This window comes from Lissotriton helveticus, chromosome 3_1 (assembly GCF_964261635.1).
Source record: "Lissotriton helveticus chromosome 3_1, aLisHel1.1, whole genome shotgun sequence".
Lineage (NCBI taxonomy): Eukaryota > Metazoa > Chordata > Amphibia > Caudata > Salamandridae > Lissotriton > Lissotriton helveticus.
In genome coordinates, this window is record NC_136061.1 from 2,068,575,968 (window position 1) to 2,068,592,030 (window position 16,063).

Consider the following 16,063-nt stretch of genomic DNA (forward strand, 5'->3'; position numbering starts at 1 on the left):
AGCCAGAAACTGGTCCTAGGATGCTTGATTCCGGTCCGGGGAAGACATGGCTTGGCAGTTCGGGCTGGACTGTTCCCATGAGGCACAGGGTCAAGGCTGTTTTGCATATGGCCATGTCTAAACTGGGGTGGTGTGGTGAGCAAAATAACAATGGATTTAGGCCCAGATCTCTGTACTGGGGTGAATGTATGACACTGTTCTGCATTCTGTCCATCAACTGTTGTTTTTGCATCTGTATTTGTAACCGCCAGTCTCATGTCTTTGTGCCCCATTTTCGTACGTTTTGTTGTCAGTGTCCCGTGTCTGCATCACGCCCAGCTCTGGGATTCTTGCTTAGGGAGGGCCAGAAACAAGATTGGGTGGGCAACGAAGATGAGAATGGACAGTGGTAAAAAGTATTGCAGAGATCTGATGTTTTAGGTACAGACATTGTTGAACTTTGACGTCTTAACACCATAACAACTAAAGAGGCACCTACTTCGCTTTCCCTGCTGGGGTTCTGCCTTTATTGAAAGTGAGAGATGCAATCTGACTTAGAACTAAGAAATGAGAAAAATACTGAACATCTATTAGGTTGTTAATTAAAATTATTACGCTGCTGCAAAAGCCCACTTGGAAATTATATAAAGAAAAGCTTTTTTTTACACAATTTCACAAGGTCTTTTAGAAGGGTTTTTATAAATGTTTATACACCTAATTCTTTTTACTCTCACAGGTTTTAGATAAGTAAAGTTTGGTAGAGTCAAGTCATGTTGTAATAATCTTATGCATATGTACTGTAGACTGCACTAGCACTTTTTATATTCATTTGCAAAAAGATTATAACTTCTATGATACTTTATTTAAACCTGGACATAACAAAAACTAACAATTAAATCTAGACAGCAATAAATTCATGATTTTAAGATATTTAAACCAGAATTGTTAAATTATTGATAACATATTTACTTGAAATTTTAAACAGTATTTTGTTTATGTCTATGCCAAACTATGCCCTTTAGGCACCTGTCACTTTAAGGATAAACATAAAAAAAAGAAAAAAAAGAGGTTAACTAAAAAAGTTTGAAAAAATCGGATGTATAAAAGCAGGCTGTGACCATTAACGCGCATCATGTGATCAAGGCACTTTGAGTGCCGAAACGCGTAATGCTGCTAGTGCTGATGGTGAACTCAATCATCAAATCTGCACCTTACCTGAGGTCTGTGCTCCGTTGTCTTTTTCCAGGAAGAGTTGGAGTAATCTGGATATATATATATATATGTATATGTATATATATATATATATATATATATATATATATATATATATATATATACATATATATATATATATATATATATATATATCACCTGGTGTTCTCTCCCGGTTTGAAGAGAAAGAAGAGGGGAGACGCACACGGTATTCAGGTTGCAGGCAGCATTTTATTTCAGCAGTGTAGAGGCACCTGACGCGTTTCGTTTTAACTTAAAAACTTCTTCAGAGGTGTTGCCTCAGTCCTTGTGAGTGTGAGAATGGGCTTCAGGTGATGTTATGCACGTTTATGCCACACCTCTGGTGGACACCTATGGCGGTTTGCTGGGCATTGTGGTCCCTGGAGTCCCATTGATTTTCACAGTCTATTCACTCACGTTTACTGCACAGAGAGAGTGTTTTCCTTAGTTCAAAAGAATGCCGTGGTCGTTCTGCAGTGAAGGTTCATTACAGCATTGTCAGTCCCCTCCATTCGTGGTTGACTCGGCATGCTGTTTCCTGCAGCCTTCCAGTAATCAGCACTCTGCGCGAAGGTCGGTAGAATCTGCACTAACTTTCCTGGAACGTGCAAGTGTTCCGTGTCCAGGACTGAATACCTCCCAAGTTGCTTCCCATCTTTTGTGGGACTGCGCGGGATCCAAACCTGACTCCGGTGTCAGGCGGCAGCCTGTTTCCCCTGGTTTTCGGTTTGGCCGAGATATGCAGTTGTGGTTCAAAGGCGGGGAAACTTCACGGCGCTCTTTGCGGTGGTGCGTATTCTCGGCGACAGGACCAGTCGCTATATATCACCTGGTGTTCTCTCCCGGTTTGAAGAGAAAGAAGAGGGGAGACGCACACGGTATTCAGGTTGCAGGCAGCATTTTATTTCAGCAGTGTAGAGGCACCTGACACGTTTCGTTTTAACTTAAAAACTTCTTCAGAGGTGTTGCCTCAGTCCTTGTGAGTGTGAGAATGGGCTTCAGGTGATGTTATGCACGTTTATGCCACGCCTCTGGTGGACACCTATGGTGGTTTGCTGGGCATTGTGGTCCCTGGAGTCCCATTGATTTTCACAGTCTATTCACTCACGTTTACTGCACAGAGAGAGTGTTTTCCTTAGTTCAAAAGAATGCTGTGGTCGTTCTGCAGTGAAGGTTCATTACAGCATTGTCAGTCCCCTCCATTCGTGGTTGACTCGGCATGCTGTTTCCTGCAGCCTTCCAGTAATCAGCACTCTGCGCGAAGGTCGGTAGAATCTGCACTAACTTTCCTGGAACGTGCAAGTGTTCCGTGTCCAGGACTGAATACCTCCCAAGTTGCTTCCCATCTTTTGTGGGACTGCGCGGGATCCAAACCTGACTCCGCTGTCAGGCGGCAGCCTGTTTCCCCTGGTTTTCGGTTTGGCCGAGATATGCAGTTGTGGTCCAAAGGCGGGGAAACTTCACGGCGCTCCTTGCGGTGGTGCGTATTCTCGGCGACAGGACCAGTCGCTATATATCACCTGGTGTTCTCTCCCGGTTTGAAGAGAAAGAAAAGGGGAGACGCACACGGTATTCAGGTTGCAGGCAGCATTTTATTTCAGCAGTGTAGAGGTACCTGACGCGTTTCGTTTTAACTTAAACTTCGTCAGAGGTGTTGCCTCAGTCCTTGTGAGTGTAAGAATGGGCTTCAGGTGATGTTATGCACGTTTATGCCACGCCTCTGGCGGACGCCTATGGCGGTTTGCTGGGCATTGTGGTCCCTGGAGTCCCATTGATTTTATATGTGTATATATATATATATATATATATATATATATATATATATATATATATATATATATATATATATATATATTTTGGTTTTTTTCACAAAGTTTTTAGCTGCACACAACAGTCCTTCCAATTCCAAAGATTTATTTGCCAAACAGAGCCAGACAGTCAACCAACGCGTTTCGACCATGCGGCCTTTGTCACGGTAGGGAGAAACTACTATCATTTGTTTGTAACAAATATGTGGTTGAATCATGAATAATAACAAATAAGAACTGCTGCACTTGAGAGACATAGGGGCCAATACAAAATTGTACTCCTTGTAAGCCTCGTGGGCGCAATAAAACATCGGAGTGCAACATAAGATACTAATCTAAAGATGTGCCGAAAATGTTAATTTCATATGTCAAAAGCTATTAGTAAAATAATGTACTAGACAAATAAAGAAATGCCGGAAGCATGCAATGTAAAGTCACATATTTATTACAAATATAATATAATGTGTTTTTTGTTGTTGTGGGGAATGTCGTAAATTACTACAACTCCCATAATGCAACGGGGTTGTTTTTAACAGAAAATGCTTAAATGGATGATGATAGTAGTGTCTCCCTACCGTGACAAAGGCCGCAAGGCCGAAACGCGTCGTTTGACACACTGGCTCTGTTTGGCAAATAAATCTTTGGAATTGGAAGGACTGTTGTGTGCAGCTAAAAGTTTGTGAAAAATTAACCTTTGGCCCTGGGTCCGGCCCGTAGCTTGCACCCGCTGCTGAGCGCTCTGACATTTTTTGACCTCAATGTCTTTGGATATATATATATATATATATATATATATATATATATATATATATATATATATATATATATATATCCAAAGACATTGAGGTCAAAAAATGTCAGAGCGCTCAGCAGCGGGTGCAAGCTACATATATACATACATATATATAAATCCACAGGTTGCTTTAAAAAGCAAAAAGACGCACTCAGGAAATTGCAGCAAAACGGATTTATTATCCAGACAACACGCTACGCGTTTCGACAAATACTATTGTCTTGATCACACGTGAAAACCCCCTACTGGTAACCATGTAATATACCACAATACATACATATATATATATATATATATATATATATATTACCTACTGGCGGTCGCCAGTAGGTATATATAGTTAGGATTTTTTCTCTATGGGATTTTTGAAAATTCTATGTCTAATAACTTTGGCGTTTGTGGACGGAATTGGCTGAAATTTTCAGGAAAATGGCACATTTTGTTTCTGAGCAGCCCTTGAAAATTTGGGGGGGTTCGTCAAGGGGGGGCCGAGAAAAAAGGGGGGTCCCAAAACGTGTTTTTAACATTGAGTTTTCCATAGGGCGGTTGGCCTCACTTTTAGCCCGAACGGCTGAATGGATTTGCATGAAACTTGGCAAAATTGTAGGGACTGGTAGCCCGATGTGCCTTTTGTAGGTCTCAATATATGTGCTACAGTGGATTTTGAGAAATTAACGTTTAAAAAAAGATATATATCTGTAACAGCGGACCGGGCAGCGCTCCAGGACGCGTACTTTTCGCGCAACGGAGCTTTGTGAAGCGAAGCTGATTGGTTCTCCGGCGTCTGTCAACATTCCAAACAGTCCGTAGCGGCCGCCATCTTGTCTCTCGGTAGGATCGAGAGACAAGAGGAGGCGAAAGCGAAGGGGCAAATGACCATAAGGGGGAATAGTAGATCCTCGCTGACCCCCTAGGTTTGATGTGGAGGTTTTAAAAGGGCCCCGCGGGGCAAAAAAAAAAAATAATAATAATAATCGAACGGCTGAATGGATTTGCACGAAACTTGGTAAAATATTAGGGACTGGTAGCCCGATGTGCCTTTGCTAGGTCTCAATATATGTGCTCCAGTGGATTTTGAGAAATTAACGTTCAAAAAAAGATATATATCTGTAACAGCGCTCCGCTTCGCGTAACGGAGGTTTGCGACGCTGATTGGTCATTCTGTCACTGGGCTATAGTTGGGCTACATCTGGCTGATATTTGGGCTACATTTGTTTTTTTTCGTCTCTGGCGGCCATCTTTGGGCTACATTGGGCTACATTGGGCTTCATTGGGCTTCATTGGGCTACATTGGGCTACATTTGGGCTCCAACATATATATAGGCCAATGTAGCCCAATATATATTTTTCAAAGTTAATTTTCATAAAAACCACTGGAGCATATATCTTGAGACATAGCAAAGGCACATCGGGCTACCAGTCCCTACAATTTTGCCAAGTTTCGTGGAAATCCATTCAGCCGTTCGAGCTAAAAGTGAGTCCAACCGCCCTATGGAAATGAAGGAAATGAATGGGTAATTTGTAATTAGCAAATAGCTCATCGCAAACTAGGAATGGTAAAGAATCGCTATTTATTCCTTAAAGTTCGCTATTTAGGAAATGCAAAAAACTTTGATGATACATATGGCGGTTCATCTCTAACAAGATAAGAAGCATAGGGATAGATTTATGATGACTGGCGCATCACCAGGGATGTGTTAGTCATTCTGTGCCGCTGTTCCGTCACCTATGGTGTGCTGCATTTACAATGCGGCGCATCATGGGGCAAAAACAGCACAGATGCGTGATGTATCTGTGCCGTAAAGGTGGCGCATTGCTGGAGTTGTATCGCAAGTGTGATGAAGCTCCAGCAATGGTCGGGGGTGCCCCTGTCGCAGGGTTTCTGTTCTCACACAGAACTGTGGACAGAGGATTGGAACCTCGGCGAATTAGGGTGTCCCAAAACTCACCTTAGTAATCAAAAACCCCTTAGCAAGCTAGGTACAGTGTCACATTGGATATAACAAACTCTCAATGTTTAGACAATCCAGAATATGAACTTATAGTACCTCAGGATACGTGGAACTCATGAACAGTCGGTCGTTATATATTTCTTAGAAACCAGAACATGGAGTTAAGAAGAACACATGTGTATTTGAAATGTTTATTTACTAATGCCGTCTTCTCAGGCATAGTATCTTAGATAATACAAGTACACATATTATCAGTAGCAAAATTACCAGCATAGTTACTAGTACATAAAAAGCGAATGGTGACAGTATGTTAACATGCTGTAAATGAATAAGAGTTAGCAACACTTATAAGCAGCCGCGGGCCGTGGAGGGAGTTACGGTGGGGCAGGGAGGCGGGGAGGGGGAGGGGCAGGGTGGAGAGGGCTCCACCCTGCTTCTCCCCCTCCCCGCCTCCCTGCCTCACCGTAACTCCCTCCACGGCCCGCGGCTGCTTATATCTCACCCTCCCTAATACACATATTATATTATTTGCTAAGAAGGTCTCTTTGTGTTGGTTTAGGGCGTGCCCATACTTTAGTGTCTTAGATTTGAAGGAATCACATCAGCATACACCAGCTCTCTCTTCATGTGAACCGCATCAAGTGTTGTGTATGTGTGTTCGGCAAAGCAATATAAAACCCGCCTTATGCCCAGAATTGGCAGAAGTTGCACTTATGTTATGAGTATGAAGTCGTGGAGATCAGACCTCATAACAATTCTGTATCGTGTTGTTCTTGAAACTTTAGCACTCGCTGTACAGATATAGTTTAACAAGCAAAGCAGATAGTAGAGCAATAACATATTATTCTCATGTAAACCACGATGAACTACTAGGTTGAAAGCTAAAGCAACAACTAAGTGTCGTGTGCAGAAGTTGCAAAAAAGGAAAAATGGCGTTTAAACCGGTAATGAGCCCATGCTAACTTAACACGGTGTAAAGATATCCAGGACCTAGATGACACCTCCCCATGATCCGGAAACGAACTGAATAAGATAATAGAAGTGCCATCTCATGAGAGCAGATTGCAAGTTTATATGTGGACGGTCCGCAAGGTAAAGCATTAAAAACTAGGAAAATTTAATGCTAAAGAAAAATAAAACAGCCAAGTACTTTATCGAGTCTTAAGCCAATAGGCAAGGTAAATAATAAAAACTTGACAAATAAGTCAATGAATTGTCAATGAAATGCTAGTACTCAGCATATCAAACATGAAAAAGGTCTATGACATAACTGTGTATGCAAAATAAGCTGCAACAGCCTCCAATAGGAAGTCACCGTCTTCATCCGAAAACAGTTCAGCCATCTAATTTAAAAGCGGAAAAGAACATACGTGCTCTCCCAGCACCGGATCCTCTATCACCATCAGAGGACAACTCGGTGGGTTTTCAAGAAAGCTCTGTTCCAAGAAAGACTGTGTTGCCGCCAGTAAATTCCAGGGACCAATTAGTCCATGCATCAATGCCACAGCCATAATCCTTTCGCCAGGACAAACCAACTCGTGAGTAATGATAGGAGTCATCAGCTGATTAAAGTCGACGTCAGGAGAAACCGGTCCGCAGAGACACAAATCAATGAACCCAATCGAAATCACAGGTCAGGCAGTGAAATACAGGCTGGACACAGGTGAAGTAGGAGAATCGAAAAGATAATCCATATGCCGTGCTTAATATCGCCAACGGCATTGTGCCATAATATTCTAGCATGCGATTGCGGAACAGTGTCAGCAGCTGCAGGGCGGGAGGTTGCATAGGAGGGACATCCATATTTAAAAATGTAAAAAAGCACAAGGGCGTCCGCTGGTAATGCAAGTAAAAATGGCAATCCACGAAGCAGAGTGGAAAAAATACAATGAAAGAAAGCAGGGATGACTCCAAAGATTTTCTCAAATGAAGTCACGAGACCACTGGTAACAACTTTAAAAAAGTGCACCAGGGCCTTTGTGGAGGATGCGTTAGAGATAGTCCGAACCATCTTGCTGAAATGGAAAGGCAAATCTGAATTGAAAAGGGTCTGCACCTCTGTACGGGTGTTCGCTATGTGAAGCACGAAAGTTTCACGGGCCGAACTCAAGGCCACCTCTCTCTGAGACAAAAGAGCTCTTATTCTTGCCATGCCGTTGAAATCTGCTCCCAAGGTTGGTATTTGTGGCGAGATTGAAAACTCCCTATGTTCATGTGTGGGAGGAAATAGAACATTTCTGCAGCAAATAACCCGTTCACTTACTGTTACGATAAAAGGAATACTTTTAATTAACCCAGAACAATCTTCATTATTGAGCATCAAATAACTACCATTTTCCAACAACTTGAACGTGGGGATGATAGCAGGAACTGGCGTGCCTTGCAACACGCAAGCCATATTTGGTCGGTGTTTGTTGCATGAACCGTGTAACTGTATGTGCCTACACATTAGTGAATGATCTGGCGTCTCAGTGCATTCCTCTCCATTCAGATAAACTTCTTGATCATCTTTGAAACATCTGTATGTGTATGGAAGCGACCAGACCTCATGAAGAAAAGCACTACCTAAAGGTTCATAACGACCTATTGGTATATATTTCATACAATTTGAAAACTTATATAAAGCAAAAGGCAGCGTTATTAAACCGTGGATAAGGCACGTTGCCAAAAAACCCGCAATCCTCTGCTGATGATGTCACTGAGCATGTCATGAATGATGTAATATGTGACATCATCAGCAGTGGATTACGGGTAATAGTATCTCTAGTTTACTCCCCTATAGCTGTCTTTCTTTTAACATAAGTGTCTGTTTCCTTCCCTTATACTTACTGTTTTTGGTTCGCTTCCGGTTCGCGTACCGGCGAGCGAACTGGGAAGTGAACTAAGAGAAATAGAGGTTGGCACAGTTCCAAATATTGTACCAATTTTTTAATAACGGGGAGGTAGTTCTGAAAAGAACTTTATTTTTTATTGTTTTTGTTGTTTTATATTTTTTTATTATTTTTCGGAACATTTTTTTACTTTTTTTGAATTTTTCTGAACAGTTTTATATTTTTGGGGGTTTTTCTTGGAGGGGGCAATGAAAACGATTCATTGTAAAGGGCTCAACAGGAGCAACAAAACAAAAAAAAAGTATTTATTATTTTGGGCGTTTCGTTCAAACTTGCATATGATAGTCAATAGCTCTGTTGATCAGAGTGATGCTTCTTTCTCCGTAGCAAATGAATCCATCGCAAAATACGCAGATGTGTTTTACTTCACCAAATTTCATTTGTATATTTGGCACCATCTCCCTGCCCTCTGGTCCCGTTACTTCCGGTACAACAGATCTTCTGGCCATAATAGGGAGATTATCTAGGTCGTTCCGAAACTGTGCAGCACTGTAGTTGTTAGGATGCCACCTAGTCATATGGCAATGCATTGTGTAGTTTCCGAAACTGTATTTTTTCTCGGTTCCTCTGGACAGTCTATCTTGACATATAAGGCAAGTTACGTATCTTGCATTTACTTTTTTCTGACCTTTGGGAATTTTAAAAAATTGCCAAATGAAGTTTTCTTTCCGGTGAGACGTCCTGGGCTGCTCAGGCAAAAACTGCCTCTCTTCGTGCTCGTCGTCCTGTTCCTCTTCTTCCTCTTCTTGTTGAATTATAACTTGAGCAGGTGTTCCACTCTTCCTTGGATGTGGTGGAGGTGGTGGGGAAGCACCAGCTGAAGCTACTAAAGAAGCCATTGCTCAGTGATCACAAAGGGTCTTTCTCTCACAATGATGAAAGTCAGAGTGAGGAAAGAAGGAGGGATTTTCATCATTTGGGAAAAACAAGAGTTCTCAACCAATGAAAAGTGTTCATTTTAGATTATATGACCTAGTCTTACATCATTAGGAAACCAAAAGTGAAATGAACCAATGAAAAGTGTTATTACCAAGTCACATGACCTGCTGTGTTTACGTTAAGCGCTTTGCAGGGCCTCCCGGTTTGCTTCCAGAAACCTGCGCTTTGCGACTCGCTTCGCGTACCAGTTCGCTAACGTAGCACGTCATATGACGTATCACGCGACAACGCGAAACGTCATGCGGACGGGAGGCGTCACGATGTTGTTTTCTAACGCGGCAGTTGCGGTAAAGAAACGTTTACCGGCTCGCGGTCTATTTCGCGGCATCAAGGTCAGCTAACGGGAAGCTTCCCGATTCGCGAAGCGGGAACGAAGAAAAAAAAATATTTTAAAAAAAAATTATTCATAAACATATAAAATATATTTTGGGATTTAAAGAAAAATACATTTTACAGCTACAGATATTAGCTGTTAAAAAACCAATGAAATTCACTGAAAAAACCATAGGTTATAGACCATATATAGTTAGGAATTAGCATTTACAAAACCTTGAAAATTCACTGAAAAAACCATAGGTTATAGACCATATATAGTTAGGAATTAGCATTTACAAAACCTTATTTTACTCACACAAAACCATTGAAATTCCATATATAGTTAGTTGCACTAACTATATATCGCGCACCCGCAATCCACTGCTGATGATGTCACATATTACATCATTCATGACATGGTCAGTGACATCACTGATGACATCACTGATGACATCTCAAATGACATCACTGATGACATCACTGATGACATCTCAAATGACATCACTGATGACATCATGACACACCAATACCAGTTACTACATACGCACTCACTGATTCCTATGTCTACACACACATTCACTCATTCACCCATACAATCACTCATACATACAGTCACTCATTATTACAACACTATCATATGCACTCATACACCTATGCAGACACTCACACACTGCCACTCATCCATGGAGTTACTCACACACCTAGTCAGTCCTGTAAAGAATCAATCACACTTCCATTTCCTCATCTATACAGTTAAACACAGAACACCATACTTCAGTGACATCACTGATGACATCACTGATGACACCTCAAATGACATCACTGATGACATCTCAAATGACATCACTGATGACATCATGACACACCAATACCAGTTACTACATACGCACTCACTGATTCCTACGTCTACACACACATTCACTCATTCACCCATACAATCACTCATACATACAGTCACTCATTATTACAACACTATCATATGCACTCATACACCTAGTCAGTCCTGTGAAGAATCAATCACACTTCGATTTCCTCATCTATACAGTTAAACACAGAACACCATACTTTTTCACACATATACTAACACATACTTACTCTCTTATACAATCACTGATACAAGTACACATTGATATGCACAGAGTCACACACCTCCCAGCCAGCCACACACACACTCAGTCTTCCATCCATCCAGTCATTCTTCAATATGTAAAACGTATTTAAACTTTACAAAAACACACAGACACTAGATGATGTCATCAGTGATGTCATCAGTGATGTCACTGACCATGTCATGAATGATGTAATATGTGACATCATCAGCAGTGGATTGCGGGTGCGCGATATATAGTTAGTGCAACTAACTATATATGGAATTTCAATGGTTTTGTGTGAATAAAATAAGGTTTTGTAAATGCTAATTCCTAACTATATATGGTCTATAACCTATGGTTTTTTCAGTGAATTTTCAAGGTTTTGTAAATGCTAATTCCTAACTATATATGGTCTATAACCTATGGTTTTTTCAGTGAATATATATATATATATTACCTACTGGCGGTCGCCAGTAGGTATATATAGTTAGGATTTTTTCCCTATGGGATTTTTGAAAATTCTATGTCTAATAACTTTGGCGTTTGTGGACGGAATTGGCTGAAATTTTCAGGAAAATGGAACATTTTGTTTCTGAGCAGCCCCTGGAAATTTGGGAGGGGTTTGTCAAGGGGGGGCCGAGAAAAAAGGGGGGTCCCAAAACGTGTTTTTCCCATGTTAATTTCCATAGGGCGGTTGGCCTCACTTTTAGGCCGAACGGCTGAATGGATTTCCACGAAACTTGGCAAAATTGTAGGGACTGTTAGCCTGATGTGCCTTTGCTAGGTCTCAATATATGTGCTCCAGTGGATTTTGAGAAATTAACGTTCAAAAAAAGATATATATCTGTAAGCGCGCTCCGGGCAGCGCTCCGGTTCGCGTACTTGACGCGTAACGGAACCTCGCGTAGCGAAGCTGATTGGCTCTCCGGTGTCTGTCAACATTCTAAACAGTCCGAAGCGGCCGCCATCTTGTCTCTCGGTAGGATCGAGAGACAAGAGGAGGCCAAAACAAAGGGGGAAATGACCATAAGGGGGCATAGTAGATCCTCCCTGACCCCCTAGGTTTGATGTGGAGGCTTTAAAAGGGCCCCGCAGGGCAAAAAAATAATAATTTTTTTTTGTTTTTTTGCGTGGGGAGCGCCCGGTCCGCGAACCGGGAAGCGTTCTGGGGAGCATACTATAAGGAAAAAAGAATGATAGACTTTTCAAATACTGTATGTTAATTGATTGTTAGTTTTGTTGATTATTTTTTAATTTCTTTATTTTTTAAGCAATTATTTATTATTGTGATTGTGTTTCAAAATTTAATAACATTTCTAACATTTCACTGTCTGAAATGTCGTTATTTTCATTGAACATAGCTTGTAATCTCTGAGTGTGTAAAATGTCCTCATTTTGAAGGAGGTCATCTACTGCTTGCACACATTGCAGTAGTTCTTGGTCCCAAGTTTCATCCATAAATTCTATATAATTTGGATCAATTAATTCTTGGCTGCTCTCTTGCAGGACAATTTGAAATGAAACTTTCTGTTCGCCTTCCATGTTGCCTGAAATTTGGATAAAAAATATATATATTAGTAGAGATAGGGCACTGTTGGGATTAATTTTAGATAGGCAGTTTTTATCAGTGAATTTATCTTTGGGCAGTGTATAGTATCAGAGTGGAAGTAGGAATATAAAAAAGTGTATGTGATTTAACGTAAGTAAATTCATAATTATACAAGAGAAACCTAACTCCATCCATAACTATAACAGAGAAGTCTATATAAATCTATAACTACTACAGAGGGATAGTATATAACTATCAGAAAAAGTTTACCATATTAACTTATAGTGCACAATATACTTCAGTTTTTAAAATAACAAATTACCTTTACAAAGAAGTTGAAGTGATTAGTGAAAATCCAATTGAAATGTACACCAGGAAGTAGTAGTCAAAATGGCTGTGTTCCCTTCTCTTCCTTTAAATATATTCAGGTATATAACGAATCAAATGTCAGGTAAAAAAAGTAGAAAATGAAAGTAACATTTTCATTAGTTGTCAATTCCAACACTTCAGATGTGTTCTGTGAAGTAATTTACCTCACGGTATTTAGAAAGGTCTACAGGCTAAATGGCTAAATGGAATTTCAATCAAATTTGTGAAAATGGTAGGGATTGGTATGTAGTATGAGCTAATCTATATTTGGTGAAAGTGTCTCCAGTCGTTTTTCTGTAAATTACTTTCCCACCTTTTTTTGATGGAGCGCTTCCCGGGGAGCGCCCCGGTACGCGAACTGGCGAGCGCCCCGGTACGCGAACCTTAAGCGTTACGGGAGTCCACCATTTTGTGTTTGGGTCGAATTAAGATACAAGATGGAGGGCAAATAATGTTCAGAATGGGTAGAAGGGGGCACGGTAGACTTATCTTGACCCCCTAGGTTTTCTGAGGGTGGCTGAGGAGGCCCATATGTGCGAAAAAAAAACATTTTTTTTAAAACTTTCGCGAGGTTAGCTTCCGGTTCGCGTACCGGGTAGCGCCCCGGGGGAGCGTACTTTGTTGAAAATTAGTGAAAAAAGTTAGAGTAAAATAATAATTGTGAGTGATCAGATGTAGGGTAGCTCTGAGAAGAGCTTTTGGGTTTATGGTACATTTAGGTACTTATAAGTAGGTACCAATGCACAGTCTTAAATTCAGAATGAAAACTCTGTTGCCCTCATCTGAGAAGTGAACTCCATCTCCTCTGTAGATATCTTGCATGTAGTAACGCAAGTTATTGTTGTACATGGAGCCCATTCCATGGTCTCTCATGTAAGCTGAAACAGATTTGTTTACATGCTTCCTCGACTTCTCAATTTGTGGACAAAATTGGTTCGACCACCTCCATTTCTGTCTTTGGCATATATTTGAATATACCAAGGCAGTTTGAGGAAAAAGTGCCATCAATTGCTCAAAGGTGTCCTTTAAAAGCATTTCCAGACCTACCCCAGTCAAAGTGCCCAAATCATTACCTCCACAGTGCACAATTAACAGGTCAGGTTTTGGCAAATGCATAAAGGTTTTCACCAATGGTATCAATTGGTGACATTTTAATCCTCTGTGGCCAAACCACTTAATTTCCACATCTTGTAAATTGAGGTTAGGTAAATTTCTGTTCTCAGCATACCTCTGAGCCCAACAGATTTAACTATGTCCAACAATCCAGACAGAAAACATGGTGAGAGAAGGTTCTGCTGCAGTCAGATGAAGTGTGGCAATGAAATGGCAGTTGAAAAAATAAGAGTTTAAAATGAAAAAACTGTGGAGTTTCTGTGTTAATGAAGCAGTAACAGTGATTGGTGGATTTTGATTACTGAAAACAGAAAGTTAGGGTGCATGAATGAGTTCTTTGAAAGATGTAATTTGAATGGTCAAGAAAAAATCATTTAATGAAAGATTGCACTGGATACGCAGGTGCACTGAGAGTTCAGAGTTCAATTGAAACATTGTTGTGTGAACTTGCAAACACCAGAGGTCTTCCAAGAGGTGGTTGCTATGCAAAAAAGGCAGAGAGGGCAGAGGGGGGAAGGGTTTTGATTTGAAAAAAGTGAGGGAAGAGTTTTGATTGGGTGACATGAGAGATATGTGTGATGAATTACAGCATTTCTGTGCCATTGTTGGTTCCAGCCTCTGGTGTCCATACCTTTTGCTCTGCTAAAGACAAATTGGTGTGTTTCTGAGACTGTTTTGAAACTCATAAAGTATTTGCCAAGGTGAGAAAAGATTTATTTAATTTAGATAGAGAATAGTGTGCTTTAAGGAGAAAATTATGAAGAAAGTTGTGTTTTTAAAATGTTGCTTTGTCTCAAGTGTTTTACAAATAGATTTTGTTTCTTTGAGAAATTGTAATTGGAGAAAATGTGAAGTATTAGTACTGACAGGGTGTTTTTGTGCATAGGAGCTGTGCAGTGTTTTCAAATTATGACTTGAAAATCGTTTTTGAGGAAAATGAATGCTTTCAAAATTTATGACAAGGACATAATGGTGTCTGCTTCTTTATAAGGCATTTGATTGTAGTTACATAGCCATGTTAAAAGTGACCCAAAAATGCTGCAAAGGCAATCAAAAAACGCTTTCATGTGTCTTAAGGACATTTTAAGTCATTTCCCCATGTGCAGTGTTTTCAAATTATGACTTGAAAATCGTTTTTGAGGAAAAGGGATGCTTTTAAAATTTATGACAAGGACATAATGGTGTATGCTTCTTTATAAGGCATTTGAGTGTCTCTGATGTTATTTTTCCCATTTTAATGTAAGACCTTTCCCCGTGGTGCAAATTCCTTGTAAATATGCTCGCACCTGTGCTTGGAAAATTTAGATTTTGATTGTTTGAGTTACATAGCCATGTTAAAAGTGACCCAAAAATGCTGCAAAGGCAATCAAAAAACGCTTTCATGTGTCTTAAGGACATTTTCAGTCATTTCCCCATGTGCAGTGTTTTCAAATTAAGACTTGAAAATCGTTTTTGAGGAAAAGGAATGCTTTTAAAATTTATGACAAGGACATAATGGTGTATGCTTCTTTATAAGGCATTTGAGTGTCTCTGGTGTTATTTTTCCCATTTTAATGTAAGACCTTTCCCCGTGGTGCAAATTCCTTGTAAATATGCTCGCACCTGTGCTTGGAAAATTTAGATTTTGATTGTTTGAGTTACATAGCCATGTTAAAAGTGACCCAAAAATGCTGCAAAGGCAATCAAAAAACGCTTTCATGTGTCTTAAGGACATTTTCAGTCATTTCCCCATGTGCAGTGTTTTCAAATTAAGACTTGAAAATCGTTTTTGAGGAAAAGGGATGCTTTTAAAATTTATGACAAGGACATAATGGTGTATACTCCTTTATAAGGCATTTGAGTGTCTCTGGTGTTATTTTTCCCATTTTAATGTAAGACCTTTCCCCGTGGTGCAAATTCCTTGTAAATATGCTCGCACCTGTGCTTGGAAAATTTAGATTTTGAGTCTTTGAGTTACATAGCCATGTTAAAAGTGACCCAAAAATGCTGCAAAGGCTTTAAAAAAACGCTTTCATGTGTCTTAAGGACATT